A 9584-nucleotide genomic window follows, 5' to 3' on the forward strand; every position below is an offset into this window, starting at 1 on the left:
ATTCACAATATACACGTTCCACATACACATGAGGCAATGGAAAATACCACGGCTTGGGTTAGGTGCACCCTAGTCTTCAAAGTAACATCATTCCTTTTCCATCATCTAAAGAGGTCTGTGCAGCAAGATTTCCCTACAGCAACCAGTCTTTTGATCTCCTGACTGCTGCTGCCATGAGCATTGATTGGGGCTCCAAGCAAGACACAATCCTTGACAGCTTCCACCTTTCCCCCATTTATCTTGATGTTACCTCTTGGTCCAGTTGTGTGTATTAATTGATTTTGAAGGATTTTTATGTTTTAGTGACAGGAGATCTGGTGGCGTACTGCTTGCAAGTTAGACCGATAACTGTCAGGTTGGCTATTCAAACTCACCAAGGAAGAAAGACTGGGCTTTCTACTCCTGTAGAGAATTACAGTCTCAGAAAAATCACAGGGGCAGTTCAACGTTGTCCCACAGGATCACCATGCGTCAGCCTTGACTCAATGGCAGTGAGTTTGGTTTGTTTAAAGATTTATGTTCTTGGAAACTCACAGGAGCAGTCATACCCCGCCCTATGGGATCACTATGAGCTATAGGGTCACTGTGAATCAGTGTCATCTCCATGGAAGTGAGTTTGGTTATGTCTTAGTGAAGGAGAACTGATCAGATGGTGGTTAAATGCGCAGCTGCTAACCAGAAGCTTGGTGGTGCAACCCCCGCTGCTGCTTCATAGGAGAAAGGGAAGGCAGGATGCTTCCATAAAAAAGCACAGCTCAGAAAACCCTCCAGGGCAGTTCCCCACTCTGCTAGAGGGTCACTCTGACTTGGAATGGACTCAACAGCAATGGGTATCCTATACATTCCCAGTACCATTTCCTCCTTCAAATCCTATCCCGGCCTCTCCAGAGAAAATGCTTTCCCACCTCTGTACCTCTGACTCTTAAACTTTAACCCCAAGCAGTCAGTGTAATGGAGGGGTTTGAGAGCACATCGGAGCAAGAAAGGACTTGAGATATTTCTTTCCCTCCACTGTATCTTTAAAACCCCATTTAAACCGTCCCCGGCTAGTTCCCAAATACAATGCCCGGACACTAACTGGAATGTAATAGGTGTAAGACACCCTGGCTTCTCTTACCCAGCTTTAATGCTGCCTTCATAATTTACCTAGGAAATTTTTTAATATTGGGTAATTAAAGGGGCCATCTGAGAAGGTAACAAATGTTCCTTCAGTTTAAAAGCTATTTCGTGTAGGGACAATGACATTAGCTCAAAATGACTCTGGTGCATTTCTTCTGAGAACACGTGTATAAAATACAAGCCCAGTTTTCTTCATCAGATAGAGAAAAGAGACCAACATTTCTAGATGTATCTTTCTTAAGAGAAACATCTCAGGTGTCAACCAAGACGCCTTTATGTGCATTGGGGACCCTTACAAAACATCATAGGCACTGTTCTGGCTACATAAGAAACAGATATACAGGGCCCAAAGCAGTTCCCTGCTGCCCCTTTTCTGCATGGTTTCAAGTCAGGAAAAGTGAGAACCAGGGTTGGATCCTCTCACCATCCTTGTTCAATCTATTAGCTGAGCCAGTCATTAGAGAAGCTGGATTACATGAAAAGAATTGGAGGAAAACTTATGAGCAACCTGCTATACGCAGATAAAGTGGGTGAAGGGAGACGTAAGACAGGACAAAATAATAATAATTTAACAAGGTTCATGAGGGAGGGGGGAGCAGAGAGGGTGGGGGGATTAGGAGCTGATACCAAGGGCTCACGTAGAAATAAAATATTTTGAAAATGATGTTGGCAACAAAAGTACAAATGTGCTTGACACAATGGATGGATATATGGATTGTGATAAAAGTAGTATGAGCCCCCAATAAAATGATTGAAAATTAAAAAAAGGAAAAAAGAAGACTGCTTGCTGAAAGTAAGGAGGATTTGAAGCATTTGCTGATGAAGAGCAAGGATGGCAGCCTTCAGCATGTATTACAATTCAATGTAAGAAATACAAAAATCCTCACAACTAGATTAATGGATAGCATCACGTTAAATGGAGAAAAGATTGAACTTGTCAAGGATTGTTTCTTGCTTGGATCCATAATCAATGCTCATGGAAACAGCAGTCAAGAGATCAAAAGACATATTGCATTCAGCAAATCTTCCGGCACAAGAGCTCTTTGAGGACAAAGGTGCGCCTGACCCTGGTATTTTAAATTGCCTCATGGACCCATGCAAGTTGCACATTAAATAAGGAAGACTAAGGAAAACATGATGCCTTTGAATTGTGCTGGAGAAGAATTTGAAAAATGCCGCAGACTGTTGAAAAACAACCCAATCTGTCTTGGAAGAACTGGGGCCGAGTGGTCCTTAGAGACAAAGATGGCAAGGACGGCTCCGTCTTACATACTGGATTCATGGTGTCCAGGAGACCGGTTCCTAGAGAAGGACGTCATGCTTGGTAAAGGGAAGGGGCAGTCAAAGAGAGCAAGACCCTCAAGCAGAGGGATTGACACAATGGCGGCAACCATGGGCTCAAGCATAGGGCCAATTACGAAGGTGGCGTTGGACTGTGCGGTGTTTCATTCTGTTGTGCATAGAGTCACTGCGGGTTAAAACTGACTCCATGGCACCTACTAACAATAGTTTTTCTGAAAACTACCAAAACTCCAAACTTGCTGCCATAAAGTTGATGCTGACTCCTAGTGAACCTATAGGCCATGGTAGGTCTGCCCCTGGCCCGGGGGGGGGGGGGGGGGGGGAGCGGGGGAGGGAGTGTTCTGAAGCTATCACTGTTTATGGGTGTAGAAAACCTCCTGTCTCTCTTAGAGATGAGTTTTCAAACTGATGAGCTCGTAGTTAGCCGCCCAATGCACCACCATTACACCACCAGGGCTCTGAAAGCAATGCCTGAAACACAATTTGCTACATTTACCGACTTCATTGATTTGCCAAAAGCATGGTTAGGGTCATTCTTGATAAATATATTTTCTAAATTTGAGTATAAACCCCTTATGCATTATAAGAAATATAGTCCATACACACATGCAAGAAACATATTCCATACATATATGTAAGAGCTATATTACATACCTGTTTATATGTAAAATGTCTAACAAACTTTCAGAGGCAGGTCGTCAGTTCTGTCCTCTAAGTCCCCCCGGGTAGGTTCAAGCAACCAACTTGATGGCTAGTCATCAAGCACGTACCTGTCTGTACCACGCCAGGATTCCTTTACTCCGACAGTCTGCAGTATTTTCAATATGCTTTGTGGGAAGCCGCAGCTCTCGCGAGATGTGGGAAGCCACAGCTCTCGCCGCCATTACAAGATGGCGCCGGGCAGTCAGGGCGGTGGCCCAACTAAGTGGTAAACAACCACTTAGCGCATGCGCGCTGCTGAGATGACGTAGTCATAACTCCACCCTGGAGTATGCAAACGAAGGTTCTGACGAACTCACCAATCAATGCATGAGGTTTTGACAAATGTACCAATCAAGGCACAGCACGTCCCCATAGAGCATATATAAGCAGCAGCAGTTCGGGGTTTCGGGGTCTTTTTTCCGCATTTGAAAAATTAAACGCCTGTGGAAGAATCCTGTTGTGGCGCGTCTTTTCTTGCTGGGGAGACCTGGCGCGCGACAATGCTTCACCAGACTCACAATTCAAATGCATCGAATGTTCCTTTGGCGTTCTTTCTCGTTGTCTCCTTTTGGAATGCATATGAAACAAGTAACTGTCCAAGGCCTGGGTCTGGTGCACCTCAGCTTTCAAAGGGACACCTTTGTTCTTTTTGAAGTTAGACTTGTCCTTTTTTTTAAACAGTTTTATTGGCATATAATTCACATATCCTACAATTCAATATTCAACCACATTAAGAATTGTACAGTCGTTACCACAATCAGTTTCAGAACATTCTCTCCCTTCTTGTACCGATCGTGATTGTCTCCCCATTTCCCCCAACACCCCCACCCCCAGGAACCATTAATCCAGTTACTAGACATGTCTTTTGAAACAGATACACACAATGCTACACATCATTGATTCCCTGACTGTTGCTTCTATGAATATTGATTATATATGCCTCTGGAAAGCAATTTAATATGTTCAAGGCCAATGTTCCTTAAAGCCAGTTCTGCTGAATTTAGTACCGTAAATTTGGCAGATTAGTCCTTTGGTATTTGAAGCTCTGGCAAATGGCTTTTTGTAAAATTGGCTTTGGCCAAATTGGTTTTGGGTCGTTCATATAGAGAACAAGCAATTTGTTTGAACAGCATAAGACTGGAATTTCTTCAGGGTAGGGCTGTGACCTCAACCGTGAGTGCCTGTGTTCACCGTGGACACTGCACCACAGTTGTAGACATGAACGAGAGCTCCTGGCCCCTAATGGACAGTGGCCACAGCTGCCGCTAAAGGACCTGCGGTGCACAGGATAGCACCCTCAAATACACCAATACAAAGTTTGCATCCTGGTGATGCTGAGAACCTCTGAGGTCATTGCAGACCCCTCTATTTACACATTTCTCACATGTCTACACTGAACACTGGGGAGGTGTCACCTCCACACCAACCTCAAAAGAAGAATGATTTTATTTCTATTACTAATCCATGTAAGGCCATTGAGTACTCAGCATGATTCAATGCCCAGGGTCGAGGTATGAGAACTCATGTCATGTTCCTGGAAATGATAATCTTAGAACATTTTTGGTTACCTGGCCCCAGGTGAAGCATGCCTCCAGACAGATAACAGCATAAAAACCAGAATCCTCTGGATACACCACCCATGTCTTCCAGTTATATACTGCCCTGGATCTTTGGACACTAAAATGTGCGTATTTTTATTGTGTTTGAGTGAGATTAAGATGTCTTTTCCATGCCCCACCCTGTGTACTGTTCTCACTGTACTTTGCCCAAACAGGAAGAAAACCAAGGGAGAAAATGGAACTGACTAAAATCTTCTCTCATCTTTTCCCTCTGACCTCTTGTTTTCTTTCTCACTGCAAAGTATATCATTTCTTTCATAGAAAGGAATGCCAGGCTCTAAACAAGCTTACAGGTTGTTCTAGGGGAAAATACTAGGGTCAAAGGGATAAGCAATTCAAACAAACAGAACATTCAGTGAATGTAAACACAATGCTCAACTGTTTAAACAAACCCTACAGCCCAGGAAAGAAAGCTTACCTAATGAGCAGATAATGATGACTACATTCCCAAAGGCACCATTGCACCCTAACCTCTGACACCAGCGGAGGGCTTTCAGTGGGTCTGTCTAGTGGAGGCAGACTGCTGGAAAAAGCAGCAGCCACAAAATCCACCCTCCCAGAGACCAACTTGTCAAGTCCTTCCTGTTCACCAGGACCACACTGGTTGAAAGGGGTCAGGGAGGGAAGAGGGGTGCTAGCACTTTGTCGGTGTCTGGGGAGCCATTTTCTTCAATGTTCACAATCCAAAGGTGAAAAGTTAGCAGCAGAAGTAAAGTGATGATTTTTACGGTGCTAGTGCAATAGGGCCAACAGCGTCCCTGCAGAGTCTAACTCCAATGAGTCCCTGAGAGGAGTTATCGACTCCAGGAGAGCGGCAACAGTTTCCTAAGCCCATATTTCAAGAAGAGCAGACAAGCGACCAGACAATGGTAGAATGAATGCATCAGTTGTGCAAAGAACAGTGATGCCATCTTCATCTCTCTCCAGACTGAATGGAGGAATAGAGAACCACGCTGGACGTCAGAGTGGGAAGGGACTTCAAGGAGTATCTAAATCCACGCTCTTCATTTTGGCGAGGAGAAATAGATAATCAAAATCTAAGACACTCTGGTGTCACACCGAGTAAAAGTCATAGCCAAATCATGTGGCTTCCAACGTAGTGTCCTTTTGACCCCACCACCACTTTGCGGCGAAGAGGCAACACCCATGGACTCTTGACTAAGTTGCCTCCCTGTCTCTACCATGTTTGTTTTGTAAGATTTCTGAAACCTATTTTGAAACTGTATTTGAAAGCTAACACATTATACTACAAATGGAGGCATAAAGTAGAATATATTATCAAATTATGTACATAATTTACTGAATAACATTCTATTAAACAGTTACCAGTTGTGGACTTCATAGAAATTGAAATTTAGCATAAGATTATTTCTGATAGTCTTCATATTAATGCTTTACTAGCCTCCAGAATGCGGTGCTGGTGTTTTTTTTTCCAATTTAAAGAAGACTAAATATTTTAAATATGATAATAACTCTATAAGACAATCATGTTTATATTGTTTAGTTTGGTAATTGATAACAGTTGCAAAAGGTAGTATATTGTGAGGATAGAGTTGTGACTGGGTAAATCATAGGCATTCATAATTGAGCCAAAGACCCCACTGAATCATCAATCATACAATCGTTCTTTAATAGGACTCGTGTGATTGTCCCCAGACTAGCGTCACATGTCTTATTGGGCATGAGAAAGACAAATGTTCCCGTTCCTCTCATTCCATTCAGTCAGCAATAAAACTATTAGCCTCCCAAATTCTCAGCTGCCTGTTCAGACTGTCTAGTGCCATTTCTATCCTCTTCAGAAAAGCCAAAATGAGCAGGCAAACTCAAAACTAAATATATTCACAAAATTTGCTCATAGTCAAAATTTCCATGAAAAATTAGAAGGAATGACCAAAGAGTAAAAAATGTCTGGTTTCTAAAAAGCAACTGATTTACCTGACTGTATGAATTAGCATGTAATCATTTTTTAATAAATTGTTATTATGTTGGGGGGATAGGGGGGGTTATATTTCAGATCAACAACTCTATACTCAATAGTTCAAACCACCCATCAACCTTCCCCTTATTCTTCCCAATTCACCTACCCTGGCTTCTCATTTGTCTTTTTAAAAAATTATTTTATTGGGGGCTCATACAACTCTTATCACAATACATACATACATCAATTGTGTCAAGCACATTTGTACATTTGTTTCCCTCATCATTCTCAAAACATTTGCTTTCCACTTAAGCCCCTGACATCAGCTCTTCATTTTCCTCTCCCTCCCCGCTCACCCCCTGCCTCATGAACCCTTGATAATTTATAAATTATTATTTTGTCATATCTTACAGTCTGACGTCTCCCTTCACCCACTTTTCTGTTGTCCGTCTCCCAGGGAGGAGGTCACATGTAGATCCCTGTAATCAGTTCCCCTTTCCACCCTCTCATTTGTCTTTTAAGGATCTCCATCTTCCCTTTCACCCAAGTCAACGCCTGTCAACCCCCTAGCCCATTGCTTCATTTTCCCAGGCTCCGCCCTTCCCCCCTCAGGAACCTCCGAAGACTGTTCCCTTTGGTATGCAAGTCTTAATCTTGGTTTCTATCCTTATAATAACGGTCTCATACTTTGTGATTGACTAACCACTCAGCACAAGGTTCTTCAAGTCTATCTATGTCATGGGCTGCTTTGTTCTTTCATGATTGTTTTTAGCGATGCACTGTATTCCGTTGTGTCTATATGTACCATCTACATTTATTTATTTATTTATTTTGTCCAACACATTTAAATGTTTTTTTCTCATTGGTATATAACTCATACATCATACAATTTAATAGTGAAATCAATTTCGGGGCATATTCTTTGTTCTTGTTCTCATTGTAATTAGTTCCCCATTTCTCTCCAACCACCAAGGAACCATCAATCCAGTTACTGCCTGTATGGGTTTACTTAGCGTGGATTTCATAGACGCCCACATTGTATCCACTCATCTACTGATGGGCTTTTTGGCTAGTTCCAATGTCTTGCTGTTGTGAACAGTGCTGCAGTGAACACAGGGGTGCACAGGTCTGTGTTATGGCTCTTACTTCTCTAGGATATATATCCAGCAGACGTATTGCTGCTTCATATGGAATTTCTACTGCCAGTTATTTGATGTAGTTCCATAGAGTTTTCCACAATGGTTGCAAATAACCTGTAACAATTTTTAATACATCTGAGTTTATCCAGTGCCTTCATATACACATGGATTAAAAACTAGCATTTTTGTCAGGATTCCCACAGGAAAGAGAAAACTAATCATTTCAAAATAAGCCAGATTATTTCTTAAAACTGTATCACAGATGTTTATGATATTCTCTTGAATGTCAAAGATCAAGTATTTTATATAATCTCAGGCAACGGAGGCTGGTTTTCAGAAAGGACCTAAGATAATGGAAAAATTTCTATACTGAGAAACAGCAAAGCCCATATGGACGAAGCACACCAGCCTGATCATGAAGTGTCTATGGGAACAGGTATCAGGCATCAAAGACCCAGAACAAAAACATCATCTCATTGTGGATGAGGAGGAGTGCAGAGTGGAGAATCAAAGCCCATGTGTAGGCAATTGGACATTCCCTTACAGAAGGGTCACTGGGAAGAGATGAGCCAGTCAGGGTGCAATATAGCAACTATGAAACATATAATTTTCCCCTAGTTCTTCAGTGCTTCCTTCCCCCACTGTCATGATCCCAATTCTACCTTACAAAACTGGCTAGACCAGATGATGTACACTAGTACAGATAGGAACTGGAAACACGGAATCCAGGAGAGATAAACCCCTCAGGACCAATAATGAGGTAGCGATACTGGAGGGGAAGGGGAAGGTGGGGTAGAAAGAGGGAACTGATCACAATGGTCTACATATAACCCCCTCCCTGGGGGACGGACAACAGAAAAGTGGGTGAAAGGAGACATTGGACAGTGTAAGACATGACAAAATAATAATAATTTATAAATCATCAAGGGTTCGTGAGGAAGGAAAGGAAAAAATGAGGAGCTGCTACCAAGGGCTCAAGTAGAAAGCAAATGTTTTGAGAATGATGATGACAAGAAATGTACAAATGTTCTGGACACAATGGATAGATGTATAGATTGTGATAAGAGCTGTCTGAGCCCTCAATAAAATGGTTTAAAATAAAATGAGTTTTTTTTTAAAGAGTTGTACAACCCCCCAATAAAAGGCTTAAAAAAAAAGTTTTCCTACCAGCACTGCCTCTGCTTCGCCACTTGCCCTCTTTACCATCACGTGAGTTCAGCTGGATATGCTCTAAGGCCCTTTCCAGCTCTGTAACATGCCGCGGGGATCCTCTACGCATGCTGTGGGAGAGTCAAAAGCTTGGTGTGTGCCTTCTGGCCAGTCTTTGCAGCTCCCACGGGATGCCTTTGTGGAACCACGGAGGTTGGATGTAGTTCCTCTACTGATGGGTCTGAGTAAGAGAAAGTCAGGGAAGATGCTGATAGGAGTGTGTTGTTGAACTGTGAGTGAGTATTAGCAGAGTTCATTGTGATTGCAAAGAATCAGAACTTTAATGTGAGGACTGGTCAATCATGCCACCTTTTTGGATGTAAAATTAGCATCTCAAAGCAGGACAGGAGATCACACTCTCGTCAAGAAAGTTGAGCCAGGAGTGGAGCAAGACATTTGGACCCTGGGATTCCTATGTACCGAACTTCCTCCGTGGAGGGACCAATAGGGTGATGGCAGAGGAGGTGCAGCAGCATCGAGATCCAGAGACAAGGAGGAGTGGTGGGTTAGCCAGCCTGGAGAACAAGCAAGACTGAGCGCTCTGAGACGGGAGCTCCTTTGAAGAATAGGGTGCCC

Source organism: Tenrec ecaudatus, chromosome 2 (assembly GCF_050624435.1).
Source record: "Tenrec ecaudatus isolate mTenEca1 chromosome 2, mTenEca1.hap1, whole genome shotgun sequence".
In the NCBI taxonomy this organism is placed as follows: Eukaryota; Metazoa; Chordata; class Mammalia; order Afrosoricida; family Tenrecidae; genus Tenrec; species Tenrec ecaudatus.